The sequence below is a fragment of the Bufo bufo genome, chromosome 9 (genome assembly GCF_905171765.1).
Source record: "Bufo bufo chromosome 9, aBufBuf1.1, whole genome shotgun sequence".
NCBI classification, from domain to species: domain Eukaryota; kingdom Metazoa; phylum Chordata; class Amphibia; order Anura; family Bufonidae; genus Bufo; species Bufo bufo.
This window is the reverse complement of record NC_053397.1, coordinates 75971889-75987061: the sequence shown is the minus strand read 5'-3', so window position 1 is coordinate 75987061 and position 15173 is coordinate 75971889.

The window sequence follows — 15173 nt, the reverse complement described above, 5'->3', positions numbered from 1 at the left end:
AGGGAGACGTCCCAGAGGAAGAGTTCACCGCCGTGTTCCTGGCAAACTCAGCCCAAGGCAGGAGGTCAACCCAATTGTCTTGGTGATCGGAGACATAGCAACGAAGGAATTGCTCCAAGGCCTGATTGGATCGTTCTGCGGCCCCATTGGACTGAGGGTGGTAGGCCGAGGAGAAGGAGAGATGAATCCCCAACTGGGAGCAAAAGGCGCGCCAGAACCTGGACACAAACTGACTCCCCCGATCCGACACAATCTCCTTAGGCAAACCGTGCAACCGGAAGACCTCCCTGGCAAAAATCGTGGCCAACTCTTGTGCAGAGGGTAACTTCTTGAGAGGAACACAGTGGCACATTTTGGAAAACCGATCCACAATCATGAGAATGACCGTATGGCCTCGGGATGCAGGGAGGTCCACAATGAAATCCATCCCCAGGTGTGACCATGGGCGCTCCCCGGTGGCTATGGGTTGCAGAAGGCCCAACGGAAGGTGCCGAGGGGACTTACTCTGGGCACAAACGGAGCATGCCGCTACATATGCGGCGATGTCGGAACGTAGGAAGGCCACCAGAACAGACGTGAAACAGCCCAGGACAGCTGATTCTTTTCAGGATGCCCCGCGGTCTTGGAGTTATGGTAGGTTCGCAACAACCGAGTGCGCAACTCCTCAGGCACAAAACATCTGCCGTTGGGTCTCCCAGAGGGAGCACCAGATTGAGCCGCCAAAATCTGCTCACCCAGGGGAGAGGTCAGGCTGGTGCGAATGGCGGCCAGGATCTGATTCGGAGGTATGACCGAAGTCGGAATCGACTCCTCCCTGGACAGCTCGGAGTACTGCCGTGATAAGGCATCCGCCCTGATGTTCTTGGAACCGGGTAGGTAGGAGACCACGTAATTAAAACGTGACAAGAACAGAGCCCATCTGGCCTGACGTGGTGTCAATCTCTTGGCCTCAGAAAGGTAGGTCAGATTCTTGTGGTCCGTCAGGATGAGAACCGGAACCACCGAACCCTCGAGCAAGTGCCTCCATTCTTTAAGGGCCTGCACGATGGCCAATAACTCCCTGTCACCAATCTGATAGTTGCACTCCGCGGAAGACAGTTTCCGGGAGTAAAACCCACAAGGAAGCAGAGGACCCTCTGGTGTTCTACGCTGAGACAGAAGGGCGCCTACTCCCGTCTCAGACGCGTCCACCTCGAGGACAAAGGGCAACCCAGGGTTGGGATGCGACAGAATCGGAGCCGACACAAAGGCGGACTTTAGGGCCTCAAAAGCTCGGATGGCCTCGAGCGGCCAGACCTGGGAATTACTGCCCTTCCTGGTCAGATCCGTGAGAGGCTTGGCCAGCATGGAAAAGTCCCTGATGAACTTCCGATAATAATTGGCGAAGCCCAAAAAGCGCTGCAGGGAACGAAGACCACTGGGCTGGGGCCACTGTAAGACAGCCGAAACCTTCTCAGGATCCATGGAGAACCCCTCAGCGGAAATGATGTAACCTAAGAAGGTTACCTGGGATCGGTGAAATTCGCATTTCTCAAGCTTACCGAACAGCTTGTTCTCTCGTAACCGTTGCAACACTCGTCTGACATCCAGAATGTGGGCCTCCATGGATTCAGAATATACCAAGATGTCATCCAAATAGACTACCACACACTGCTGCAACAGGTCACGGAAAACATCGTTGATGAATTCCTGAAAGACTGCGGGCGCATTGCACAACCCAAAGGGCATAACCAAGGATTCGTAATGACCGGTCCTGGTGTTAAACGCGGTCTTCCACTCATCGCCCGCCTTGATCCTTACCAGGTTATATGCCGCCCTCAGGTCGAGTTTGGTAAAGACCGTGGCCCCTTTAAGGCGATCGAACAGCTCGGAAATCAAGGGTATCGGGTAAGCGTTCTTGATCGTGATGCGATTGAGACCCCTGTAATCGATGCAAGGCCTCAACTCACCGCCCTTCTTTTTCACAAAGAAAAATCCAGCCCCTGCCGGGGACGAAGATTTGCGAATGTGTCCGCGTGAAAGCGCCTCCCTCACGTACTCCTCCATGGCCTCATTCTCCGCTACCGACAGTGGATAGACTTTGCCACGAGGAGGAACGGCACCAGATTGTAACTCTATGGCACAATCGTATGGGCGGTGCGGAGGTAGGGCAACCGCGCGCACCTTATCGAATACATCCCGGTACTCCTCGTATTCAGGAGGCAACAGAGAGTCCGAGGAAGTACACAGCAACTTGACAGACCCATGGATGCAACTAGCCCCACACTGCGGTGACCACGAGAGGATCTCGACCGATCTCCAATCGAAAGTCGGATTATGCTTCTGGAGCCAAGGGTACCCCAAGACCACCGAGTAGTGTGGAGACGAAATAACCTGGAGGCAGACCGACTCTCTGTGAACGGCACCAATGGCTATCCCCACTGGAAGGGTCTCATGAGTCACGTGTGGCGGCAGAAGGGGTCTGCCGTCTATCGCCTCAAGAGCCAGTGGGGAACCTCGAGCCTGCAGAGGAATGGAATTGGCGGCAGCGAACACACTATCAATGAACAAACCACCAGCACCAGAGTCCACCAACGCCTGGGTCGTCACCGAGCCCCCGACCCAGGAGAGGACAACAGTGATCAGTGGTTTGTCAACACGGGAAACCGGGGACGAGGAGACTCCACCCAAGATCTGCCCCCGACAGGATCTCAGGGTACGAGCGTTTCCCGGACGGTTCGGACATGCCAACCGAAAATGCCCACCGAGACCACAGTACATGCATCGGCCCTCGCGTCTCCGGAGTGCCCTCTCCCCCTCGGACAGGCGAGCAAACCCCAGCTGCATGGGTTCACCCCCAGACAAGTCATCCCCAGGAGGCGTGGGAGGAGAGGGAGGCACGGGTGGGACAGCAAACGTAGGCACCAATCTGTTAGAAGACCTCCGCAGGTTCTCCTTAAAGGAAGGTCTCTCCCTGAGTCTGGTGTCAATCAAAATCAGGAAAGAAATAAGAGACTCGAGCTCAACTGGTAGGTCCTTAGCTGCAACCTCATCCTTCAAGGCATCCGAGAGACCATGAGAGAAAGCAGCGACCAGAGCCTCATTATTCCAGCCCACCTCTGCTGCCAGGGTACGAAACTCAATGGCGTATTCAGCTACGGATCGTGAACCCTGTCTGATGGACATAAGGAGCTTCGCAGCAGAGGCAGCACGAGCCGGCACATCGAATACCTTCCGAAGAGAAGCAACAAAACCGGAAAACTCGGCAACCACCGGATTGTTGTTCTCCCATAAAGGGCTGGCCCAGGCCAAGGCCTTGTCCGAGAGCAGTGAGATCAAGAAGCCCACCTTTGATCTCTCAGTAGGAAAGGCATGTGGCAGCAACTCGAAATAAATGCCCACCTGGTTAAGGAAACCTCGGCACTGAGTTGGCTCTCCCCCAAAGCGCTGTGGAAGAGGGGCAGAACCGGTCATACCCCGAAACACCGCAGGCGCAACAACAGGTGTCGGGGTAGACTCTGGCGCAACAACCGGAGCGGCAGTAGGAGCGAGCCCAGGAGCGACAACCGACCCATCGGCAACGGGAGCGAAATGAGCCGTGCGTTCAAGCAGGGTTTGCAACGCCACAGCGAACCGACCCAACAGGTGATCCTGCTGATCAAGTCTGGCAACCAGCGTGGGTAGCGAGGATGGCCCTGTACCGTCAGAATTCATGGCTTGGTCCTAATGTCACGGAACCATGAACCAGACGTACAACAAGAGATAAGTGAAAATAAGAAGGCTTTATTGAAAATAAAGCTGTAAAGCAAAAGTCCAAACGGATGGTGAAACCGAGCAGAGTCTTTGCGAAGCCAGAGGTCAGGAACCAGAAGGGTAGTCAGACGAAGCCAGGATCAGGAACCAGCAGGGTAGTCAGACGAAGCCAGGATCAGGAACCAGCAGGGTAGTCAGACGAAGCCAGGATCAGGAACCAGCAGGGTAGTCAGACGAAGCCAGGATCAGGAACCAGAAGCAGCAGCAGTCTTAGAAGCATGTGAACACAAGAGGACCAAGCAAGGAACTGAAGCCACAGACCTCCTATATATATGAGCTAGGCATCCAGCTCCTCCCAGGGGAAGGAGGAGCCGCAGGGTGGAAGGCTACAAGAAACCCAGGACCCAAGATGGCCGCCAGCACATGTCAAACGAAGGAGAGCAGCAAGCAGGTAAGACCATGACAGAGAGGACCTGATGGCCATGAATGAGGGACTTTGGCACGAGCGCAAGTCTCGTAGGCTGCCACAAAACTCTCAACCGACTTACGAAGCGCAGGCCACCAGAATCTCAGAGCGATGAGATCTAGTGTGGCTCTTGCCCCCGGGTGCCCTGCACCTCTGCCTCCAATTCAGGAAAAAGAGCAGAGACCACCACACCTTCAGCCAAAATGGGACCTGGGTCTTCAAAATTCCCACCTCCCGGAAAACAACGTGACAGGGCATCTGCCTTCACATTCTTAACCCCAGGGCGGAACGTGACAACAAAATTAAACCTTGAAAAGAACAAAGACCATCTGGCCTGTCTCGGGTTCAGACGCTTGGCTGACTCCAAGTAGGCCAGATTTTTATGGTCAGTAAACACGGTGATAGGGTGTCTGGCTCCCTCTAGCCAATGGCGCCATTCCTCAAAAGTAGAGGTGGGACGAATCCAATTTTTTCCGAATCCGAAAAGGTTCTCGAATATATCGAATCTTTTGAATCTCGAATCCTACGAATCCTGTACATAATTGTGTGAACGGTGTAAGAAACAAAGTCAGACCGCATCAGTTTGTCTGAACCTCCACCTCCCAGTCACGGTCGCACCCTATATGACCGCGATGACCCCTGCTCCTATCACTACAGAACACACAGGGTAATACAGCCACATATCTCTTACATCCAGTGACGTCTCTTGTAGATGTTCTCTTTCCTCATCTTCTCCTTTCAGACCAGACACCATTTTTCAGCCATTTTTCGTCTCTGCAGCTTGACAAAAAAAAAAAATCTTAGTTTACTACTTTTCCATCATCCTCCCATCTTCTGGACAAATCATCCTAACACCCCCAATACTGTTCCGCTGTGCTCCCCAATACTATACTGCAGAAACAGATAATACCCCTGATAATACTTGTACCACACAGAGCCCCCCATATAAAATACCCCTTCTTTGTGGCCTCAGTAGATGCCCCCATAGTGCCCCCAATAATGTGCCAATAAGAAGTGGCTCCACAGTGCCACCCAATAATGTGCCAGTAAGTGTCCCCATAGATGCCCCCCTAATCATGTGCCAGTATCAAGTGCGGAGTGCCTCTCTCCTCTCTCCTATCTCTGCGGATTGTTTACCCTGGCATAACAGACGTAGTCTAGACTCAGCCAGAGCAATACGATCCGGATCATCATATATCTGACCCAGGGCTAAAAAGAATTCATCCACTGAACGGAGTGCCCCCTCCGGCAGCGAAAAGGCCCAGGACTGAGCGTTACCCCTGAGCAGCGATATAATGATCCCCACCCTCCGTTTCTCATCACCAGAGGAATGGGGAAGAAGGCGAAAATGGAGTTTGCAAGCCTCTCTAAAACGCACAGAATTCTCACTACCTCCGGAGAACGTATCCGGGAGCGAGATCTTAGGCTCAGAACAAACTCCATGAACGCAAGCTGAACCGGTCACTTGAAACTGAGAAAAAGTCTTACGGAGATCAGCTACCTCCAATGAAAGACCCTGGAAGCGTTCAGCCAAAAGTGAAACCGGATCCATGCTTGAGACGGTTTTGGCGGCTTATAATGTCACGGAAGGTGTACAGGAAACAAGACAATGCAAAAGAATCTATGACTCACTGGATCCAAAACTAAGGAACAAAAGGGAGACCCCTGCATGAGACCTGGCACTCTCCCTGACTGCTCAGCCTATGCGAACACCCCAAAGGTGGATGATCGCATATCCCCGTACCCCGACTATATAATACCTGAACACCCTACAATAGTGAGGGGACATGACCACCGGCTCCCTACACTAGACACGGAGGGAGTCAGGGTCATCTGGGATCCAGCAAACAGAAAATCACAAATGAATGTACAGCACTTATCTTGTAGAAGACTGGGAAATAGGAACAGCATGCACACACACTCCAGGAAGTTGTATAAGCCGCACACTAATGCATTATGGGGAGGAATTTAAAGGGATGCAATCAGTCCAACTACATGACAGCTGAGAGAGACTAACGAGATGAGGAACTGAAAACCAAAACAAAGAAAACTCAAGGAGGAGGTTCTGAAAGGCTTCTGTCAGTGCTTCTCAGCTGTCTGGTTGTGACAGCTACCCTCCTGTTTTATTGATTTATATGCTTTCTTTTTGTCATTTATTGCTTTCTTTACAGTTCTGTTTATCCACATTGGTTTATTTTTGTTCCTTAACCTTTTATTCCCATACGGTATGTAACTCTCACAATGAGATTTTAGGATGCTTTTAAAGATATCCCATTTTGTGGCTGTATTTTTATTTGTGAGGACTTTATCCCATTTTATCCCACTTTATCCCACCTGGATCTGAATACTTTTTAAATTGCATGTAATTAAACATTTTGCATGGTCACAGTTATTCAATAAAATGTATGTGTATAGCGCCACCTGCTGTCTGTTCTTTTTCTTAAACCTGCTCACTGAGAAGACCTCACGTGCTCAGTTTCATCCTTCATTTGCCTCCTGAGCTGTGATAGGGAGAGATGAGCCACGCTCCCTTAGCTGCAGCAGAAAAGACACTCCCCTTGAGCTGTCAGCTTGATATAAATCTAGCAGAGCAATGAATGGAGGGATCTCTGGATCCATGTGAGGTACAGGGCAGGTTCTAGCTTTGTTAAAGAGAGATTGTCATGTCCTATATGATTTCTGATTTAAATTTTTTACATTAGTCATGGGACAACCCCTTTAAGCAAACTCGATTGAAACGTTACCAAGTCTGGACTTCACTTTATTCTTCAACTCAATCTCTGCAACGATAACTGACCCTCAGTAAGAGACAGCCTGAAGGTAGGAGCCCTGTGACACAAACATTAGGCTGCAGTACACTATTCAAATCCTACACTACGGGACTACTCCATCTGAGGGGGCAGCTCGCTGTACACCTGACTGCACCCAGAGCCTCCACTCCTTTTTCCTGCCATCTCCACCAATTTGACAGGGCCAGATGGTGTAGACATATAGAGATGTCGCAAACATAAAATTTTCCGTTCGCGAACGGTGAACATGAATTTACGCAAATGTTCGCGATCGGGTGAACCGGGTGAACCGCCATAGACTTCAATAGGCAGGCGAATTTTAAAACCCACAGGGACTCTGGGTAGTAATGGAAAAGTTGTTTCAAGGGGACTAACACCTGGATTGTGGCATGCCGGAGGGGGATCCGTGGAAAAACTCCCATGGAAAATTACGTAGTTGACGCAGAGTCGGGTTTTAATCCATAAAGGGCATAAATCACCTAACATTCCTAAATTGTTTGGAATAACGTGCTTTAAAACATCCAGTGTGTGTATACGATCAGGTATGACGTTGTATTGATCAGGTAGTGTAAGGGTTACGCCCGCTTCACAGTGACAGACCAAACTCTGACAGACCAAAGTCCCCGTTTAACGCACCGCAAACAACCGCAAACAGTCCATTTGCACAACCGCAAACTCCCCATTTGCACAAGATTAGATACCAAGCTAGCCATGTCCCGTTCCTTGTCCTCACTGACGTCATTGAAGGTCTCTTCCTCCACCCAGCTACGTACAACACCAAGGGTCCCCGAAAGGTGACAACAAGCCCCCTGGGACGCCTGCTGTGGTTGGTCTTCCACCTCCTCAAAGCCACCTTCCTCCTCTGACTCCTCTTCTTCAGACTCCTCTCTCTGCGTTGCCGAAGGTCAAGCAATCGACGACGACAAGGCTGCTTCTGGTGGTGATGGTGACCACAACTCTTCCTCTTCATGCTCATCTACGGCCTGATCCAGCACTCTTCGCAGGGCATGCTCCAGAAAAAACGCATATGGGATGAGGTCGATGATGTTGCCTTAGGTTTGACTGACCAGGTTTGTCCCCTCCGCAAAAGGAAGCATGAGCCTACAGCCATTGTGCATGAGCGTTCAGTAACGCGGCCAAAAAAGACCCAGCTCCACAGAGGCTGTCCTCTTTTTTTTAAATTAAAAAAATCTGTTCTTACCAGTTTAATCTCTGTTTTGTCCCCTATCAGGGGCCGGTGTATGGAATAGATTTTAGGAACGGGAGATGGAAAAAGATGGTTGGTCGGTCCTCTTACTTCCAATCTGGGGCACTGCGCGTGCGCCGTGCAATGTACTGTGCCACCCTATATGAGTGGTGTGTTAAGTAGTACTATTCCTATCAGGAGCCGGTGTATGGAATAGATTTTAGGAACCGGGAGATGGAAAAAGATGGTTGGTCGGTCCTCTTACTTCCAATTTGGGGCACTGCTCGTGCGCCGTGCAATGTACTGTGCCACCCTATATGAGTGGTGTGTTAAGAAGTACTATTCCTATCAGTTTAATCCCTGTTACGTCCCCTATCAGGGGCCGGTGTATGGAATAGATTTTAGGAACCGGGAGATGGAAAAAGATGGTTGGTCGGTCCTCTTACTTCCAATTTGGGGCACAGCGCGTGCGCCGTGCAATGTACTGTGCCACCCTATATAAGTGGTGTGTTAAGAAGTACTATTCCTATCAGTTTAATCCCTGTTACGTCCCCTATCAGGGGCCGGTGTATGGAATAGATTTTAGGAACCGGGAGATGGAAAAAGTTTGTTGGTTGGTCCTCTTACTTCCAATTTGGGGCACTGCGCGTGCGCCGTGCAATGTACTGTGCCACCCTATACGAGTGGTGGGCACTGGCAGTGGGCACAGTACAGTCAGTGGGCCTGACACACACTGGCAGGCAACTGCAATTATATTAAAGGGTAAAAATTTTATGACTTTTTTATCTGCAAGGTACTGTGCCACCCGATATGAGTGGTGGGCACTGGCAGTGGACACAGTACAGTCTGTGGGCCTGACGCACACTGGCAGGCAACTGCAATTATAACACAGAGAAAAAATGTAATGACTTTTTTATCTGCAAGGTACTGTGCCACCCGATATGAGTGGTGGGCACTGGCAGTGGGCACAGTACAGTCTGGGGGCCTGACACACACTGGCAGGCAACTGCAATTATATTAAAGGATAAAAATGTAATGACTTTTTTATCTGCAAGGTACTGTGCCACCCGATATGAGTGGTGGGCAGTGGGCACAGTACAGTCTGTGGGCCTGACACACACTGGCAGGCAACTGCAATTATATTACAGAGAAAAAATTAAATGACTTTTTTATCTGCAAGGTACTGTGCCACCCGATATGAGTGGTGTGCACACAGTACAGTCTGTGGGCCTGTGGCCTCTCACACACGGGCAGCCAACTGCAATATATATATATAAAAAATATTTAAAAAAAGCAGACTGATGTACCAGCCCTAAAAATGGCTTTTTGGTGTGCTGTCAGGACGCTGTCCTTACAGCAGATGAGTCTTTGAGCACTGGAGTGGACACAGAACACTGGCCTAGCTAACGATTTCCCTATTAATTCAGCAGCAGCAGCTCTCTCCCAGCTCTCACTAACACTGCAGCTTCAGAATGAATCTAAGATGGATGCTGTCCTTGCTTTTTGATAGAAGGTGGGAGGGTCTGGGAGGGAGGGTATGATGATTGGCTGGAATGTGTCTGATGACTGTGAGGTACAGGGTCAAAGTTTGCTCAATTATGACGTATAGGGGGCGGACCGAACATCGCATATGTTCTACCGCTGCGGCGAACGCGAACAATCGATGTTCGCCGGCGAATAGTTCGGGACATCTCTATAGACATACTCACGCCTGGCCCTGAAGTCTTGTGGCAGGGAAGTTGGCACATGCTTAGCACAGAAAGGAAGGTTGCCCAGCAGACAAACGATCAATGGACCGACATGCTGCCCCAAGATTTTAGGGCCAGACGCAAGTACGTCTACAATGCCTCACTCTGACAGTCAAAATTGTGGTGTGGTCATCAAGGAAGATAAGCAGAGCTTCTGGGTACAATGGGGTATAACAGCAATTCCCTTTAATATTTTCATTAAAATATATATTTTTTTATTATGCTTATTTGAGATGTTGGAAAAGGTTATGTGTGTATTAATTAGTGTTGATCGAGCACCAAAGTGCTCGGGTATTCGGGTGCTCGGGTCGAACACCTTTGGGATGTTCGAGTGCTCTACCGAGGACCCGAGCACAATGAAAGTCAATGGGAGAACCTGAGCATTAAACCAGGCACCCCCTGCTCTGAAGAGGGGAGGTTGTCTGGTTCATAGGAAAAGGTCAGAAATTGATGGAAACACCACCGAAATGGTTCGGGAACAGCATGTGGAGGATGTCTAGATGCATCTTGGACTCCCAGGTCGCTGCTGGGAACGATGTTGTCCAAGTAGCATGCTACTTTCACAGACTGACACTAATACGCAGAAAACTAAAGATAAAATCGATTTTAGAGGAAAAATTGTTAGGAAACATTCTTTCCTATATATTTACTTGAATATAAAGTGCAAATGCTGCAAAAATTACAAGGAAGAGGCACTCCGATACAACCTGTATATCACATAATGGAGGGCCTCATTCACATTGTGGTACAATTGTTCAGGTAGTGGGATTAATACACTCATAAAGCCTATGCACTAAGTGAAAGGGCTTCCAAAAATTACAAGGAACCGGCACACCAATATACCCTTTATTACACATAAAGGAGGGAATCATACACCCTTGAAAAATTATGATTGATGGCCTGCTGGTGACCCTTAACCCCTTAGGGACGCATGACGTACCGGTACGGCATGTTTCCCGAGTCCTTAAGGACCCATGACGTACCGGTACGTCATGGGTTTAAAACGCGATTGCGGCGCGGTGGGGGTTAATCAGAACAGAATGCCAGCTGAAATAATTCAGCGGGCATCCTGTCACAATGCCGGGGGGGCGGCCGCTGTGCGGCGGTGCCATCGGGTCCCCATGCGGCTGTAGGGGGGACCCGATGCAATAGACGGCAGCGCGATGTCTAAGGAAGGCATCACGCTGCCTTCCGGTGAAGACCCTGTGAGATCCAGCCCCCTGGATCTCACAGGCCCCGGAAGCTGTATGATTAATACACACAGTATTACTCATACAGCCAATGCATTCCAATACAGAAGTATCAACCGGCTCTATAAAAATATCACATTAACTAACCTCTCAGATGAACACCGTAAAAAATAAAAAATAAAAACTGTGCTAAATAAACCATTTTTTGTCACCTTACATCACAAAAAGTGTAATAGCAAGCGATCAAAAAGTCACACGCACCCCAAAATAGTGCCAATAAAACCGTCATCTCATCCCGCAAAAATCATACCCTACCCAAGGTAATCGCCCAAAAACTGAAAAAATTATGGCTCTCAGACTAAAACATGATTTTTTTTTGCTTCAAAAATGAAATCATTGTGTGAAACTTACATAAATAGAAAAAAAGTATACATATTAGGTATCGCTGCATCCATGACAACCTGGTCTATAAAAATATCACATGATCTAACCTGTCAGATGAATGTTGTAAATAACAAAAAATAAAAACGGTGCCAAAACAGCTATTTCTTGTTATCTTGCCTCACAAAAAGTGTAATATAGAGCAACCAAAAATCATATGTACCCTAAACTAGTACCAACAATACTGCCACACTATCCCGTAGTTTCTAAAATGGGGCCACTTTTTGGAGTTTCCACTCTAGGGGTTCATCAGGGGGGCTTCAAATGGGACATGGTGTCAAAAAAACCAGTCCAACAAAATCTGCCTTCCAAAAACCGTATGCCATTCCTTTCCTTCTGCGCCCTGCCGTGTTCCCGTACAGCTGTTTACGACCACATATGGGGTGTTTCTGTAAACTAAAGAATCAGGGCCATAAATATTGAGTTTTGTTTGGCTGTTAACCCTTGCTTTGTTACTGGGAAAAATGTATTAAAATGGAAAATTTGCCCAAAAATTGAAATTCTGAAATTTCATCTCCATTTGCCAATAACTCTTGTGGAACACCTAAAGGGTTAACAACGTTTGTAAAATCTGTTTTGAATACCTTGAGGGGTGTAGTTTGTTAGATGGGGTCATTTTTATGGAGTTTCTGATCTAGGGTTGCATCAGGGGGGCTTCAAATGGGACATGGTGTAAAAAAAAACAGTCCAGCAAAACCTGCCTTCCAAAAACCGTATGGCATTCCTTTCCTTCTGCGCCCTGTCGTGTGCCCGTACAGCAGTTTAAGACCACATATGGGGTGTTTCTGTAAACTACAGAATCAGAGCCATAAATATTGAATTTGGTTTGGCTGTTAACCCTTGCTTTGTTACTGGGAAAAATTAATTAAAATGGAAAATTTGGCAAAATATTTAAATTCTGAAATTTCATCTCCATTTGCCAATAACTCTTGTGGAACACCTAAAGGGTTAATGACGTTTATAAAATCTGTTTTGAATACCTTGAGGGGTGTAGTTTCTTAGATGGAGTCACTTTTATGGAGTTTCTACTCTAGGGTTGCATCAGGGGGGCTTCAAATGGGACATGGTGTCAAAAAAAACAGTCCAGCAAAACCTGCCTTCCAAAAACCGTATGGCATTCCTTTCCTTCTGCGCCCTGTCGTGTGCCCGTACAGCAGTTTAAGACCACATATGGGGTGTTTCTGTAAACTACAGAATCGGGGCCATAAATAATGAGTTTTGTTTGGCTGTTAACCCTTGCTTTGTAACTGGAAAAAAAATATTAAAATGGAAAATCTGCCAAAAAAGTGAAATTTTGAAATTGTATCTCTATTTTCCATTAATTCTTGTGGAACACCTAAAGGGTTAACAAAGTTTGTAAAATAGGTTTTGAATACCTTGAGGGGTGTAGTTTATAGAATGTGGTCATTTTTGGGTTGTTTCTATTATGTAAGCCTCGCAAAGTGACTTCAGACCTGAACAGGTCCCTAAAAATTGGGTTTTTGAAAATTTCAGAAAAATTTCAAGATTTGCTTCTAAACTTCTAAGCCTTGTAACATCCCCAAAAATAAAATATAATTCCCAAAATGATCCAAACATGAAGTAGACATATGGGGAATGTAAAGTAATAACTATTTTTGGAGGTATTACTATGTATTATAGAAGTAGAGAAACTGAAACTTGGAAATTTGCAATTTTTTCCAAATTTTTGGTAAATTTGGTATTTTTTTATAAATAAAAATGATTTTTTTTTTTACTTCATTATACCAGTGTCATGAAGTACAATATGTGATGAAAAAACTATCTCAGAATGGCCTGGATAAGTCAAAGCGTTTTAAAGTTATCAGCACTTAAAGTTACACTGGTCAGATTTGCAAAAAATGGCCAAGTCCTTAAGGTGGAATAGGGCTGAGTCCTTAAGGGGTTAAAAACATTACGAGCAAGGGCCTGCTGGTGACCCTCTAAAACATTATAGGCAAGGGCCTGCTGCTGAGCTGACCATCTAAAACATTATATGTGAGGGTCTGCTATCGAGCTGACTCTCTAAAACATTAGGGGCAAGTGCCTGCTGCTGATCTGAGTATCGAAAAGATTATGGTTGAGGGCCTACTGGTGAGCTGACCCTCTAAATCATTACATGCGAAGGCCTGCAGGCAAGCTGACCCTCTAAAAGATTGTAGGTGAGGGCCTGCTGGTGAGCTGACCCTTTAAAAAATTACATGCGAGAGCCTGCAGGTGAGATGACCCTGTAAAGGATTGTAGGTGAGGGCCTGCTGGTGAGCACACCCTCTAAAACATTACATGCGGGGGCCTGCAGGTGAGCTGGCCCTCTAAAAGATTGTAGGTGAGGGCATGCTGGTGAGCTTACCCTTTAAAACATTATATGCGAGGGCCTGATGGTGAGCTGACTCTCTAAAACATTATATGCGAGGGCCTGCAGGTGAGCTGACCCTCTAAAAGATTGTAGGTGAGGGCCTGCTGGTGAGCTGACCCTCTAAAACATTACATGCAAGGGCCTGCAGGTGAGCTGACTCTCTAAAAGATTGAAGGTGAGGGCCTGCTGGTGAGCTGACCTCTAAAATATTGTAGGTGAGGGCCTGCAGGTGAGTTGACCCTCTAAAGTATTATATGCAAGGACCTGCAGGTGAGCTGACCCTATAAAAGATTGTAGGTGAGGGCCTGCTGGTGAGTTGACCCTCTAAAACATTATATGCGAGGGCTGAGGGCTTGCAGGTGAGCTGACCCTCTAAAAAATGGTAGATGAGGGCCTGCTGGTGAGCTCACCCTCTAAAACATTATATGCGAGGGCCTGCTGGTGAGATGACCCTCTAAAAGATTGTAGGTGAAGGCCTGATGGTGAGCTGACCCTCTAAAACATTATATGCGAGGGCCTGCAGGTGAGCTAACCCTCTAAAAGATTTTAGGTGAGGGCCTGCTGGTGAGCTGACCCTCTAAAACATTATATGCAAGGGCCTGCAAGTGAGATGACCCTCTACAACATTAGGAGCGAGGGCAGACTAATAAGGATGTTGATATGATGGAAGAGGAGGAGAAGGACGAGAAAAGGGAGATTGAACCATATACCCTTTTTTGTGGTGGAAGGGGTGCATGGGAATACAGTGTATTCAATACATTATAAAAAAAACACATTTAAAGTGCCTTTATGTTTAGCCGCTTTCCTCTGGTGGAGTAGAGAAGTCAGAGGCAATCCAGGCCTTGTTAATTTTTATAAGAGTCAACCTGTCAGCATTTTCAGTTGACAGGCGGATGTGCTTATCAGTTATTATGCTTCCAGCAGCACTAAATACCCGCTCTGACAAAACGCTGGCAGCAGGGCAGGCCAGCACCTCAAAGGCGTAGAGCGCCAGTTCATGCCACTTGTCCAGCTTGGACACCCAGTAGTTGTAAGGCACAGAGGCATTATTGAGGATGCTGACACGGTCTGCTATGTAATCCTTTATCATCTTCCAAAACTTTTCTCTCCTTGTGACACTAGGCCGCGCATCAGGGTGAAGGTGCTGGCGGGTTGTCATGAAACTTTCCCACGCCTTGGAGAGTGTTTCCTTGCCTCTGTTGGAACTGCTGTGTGTTCCCCTCATCTCCCCTCCTTGGTTGCCCAAGGAACTACGTACTCTGCTGCCA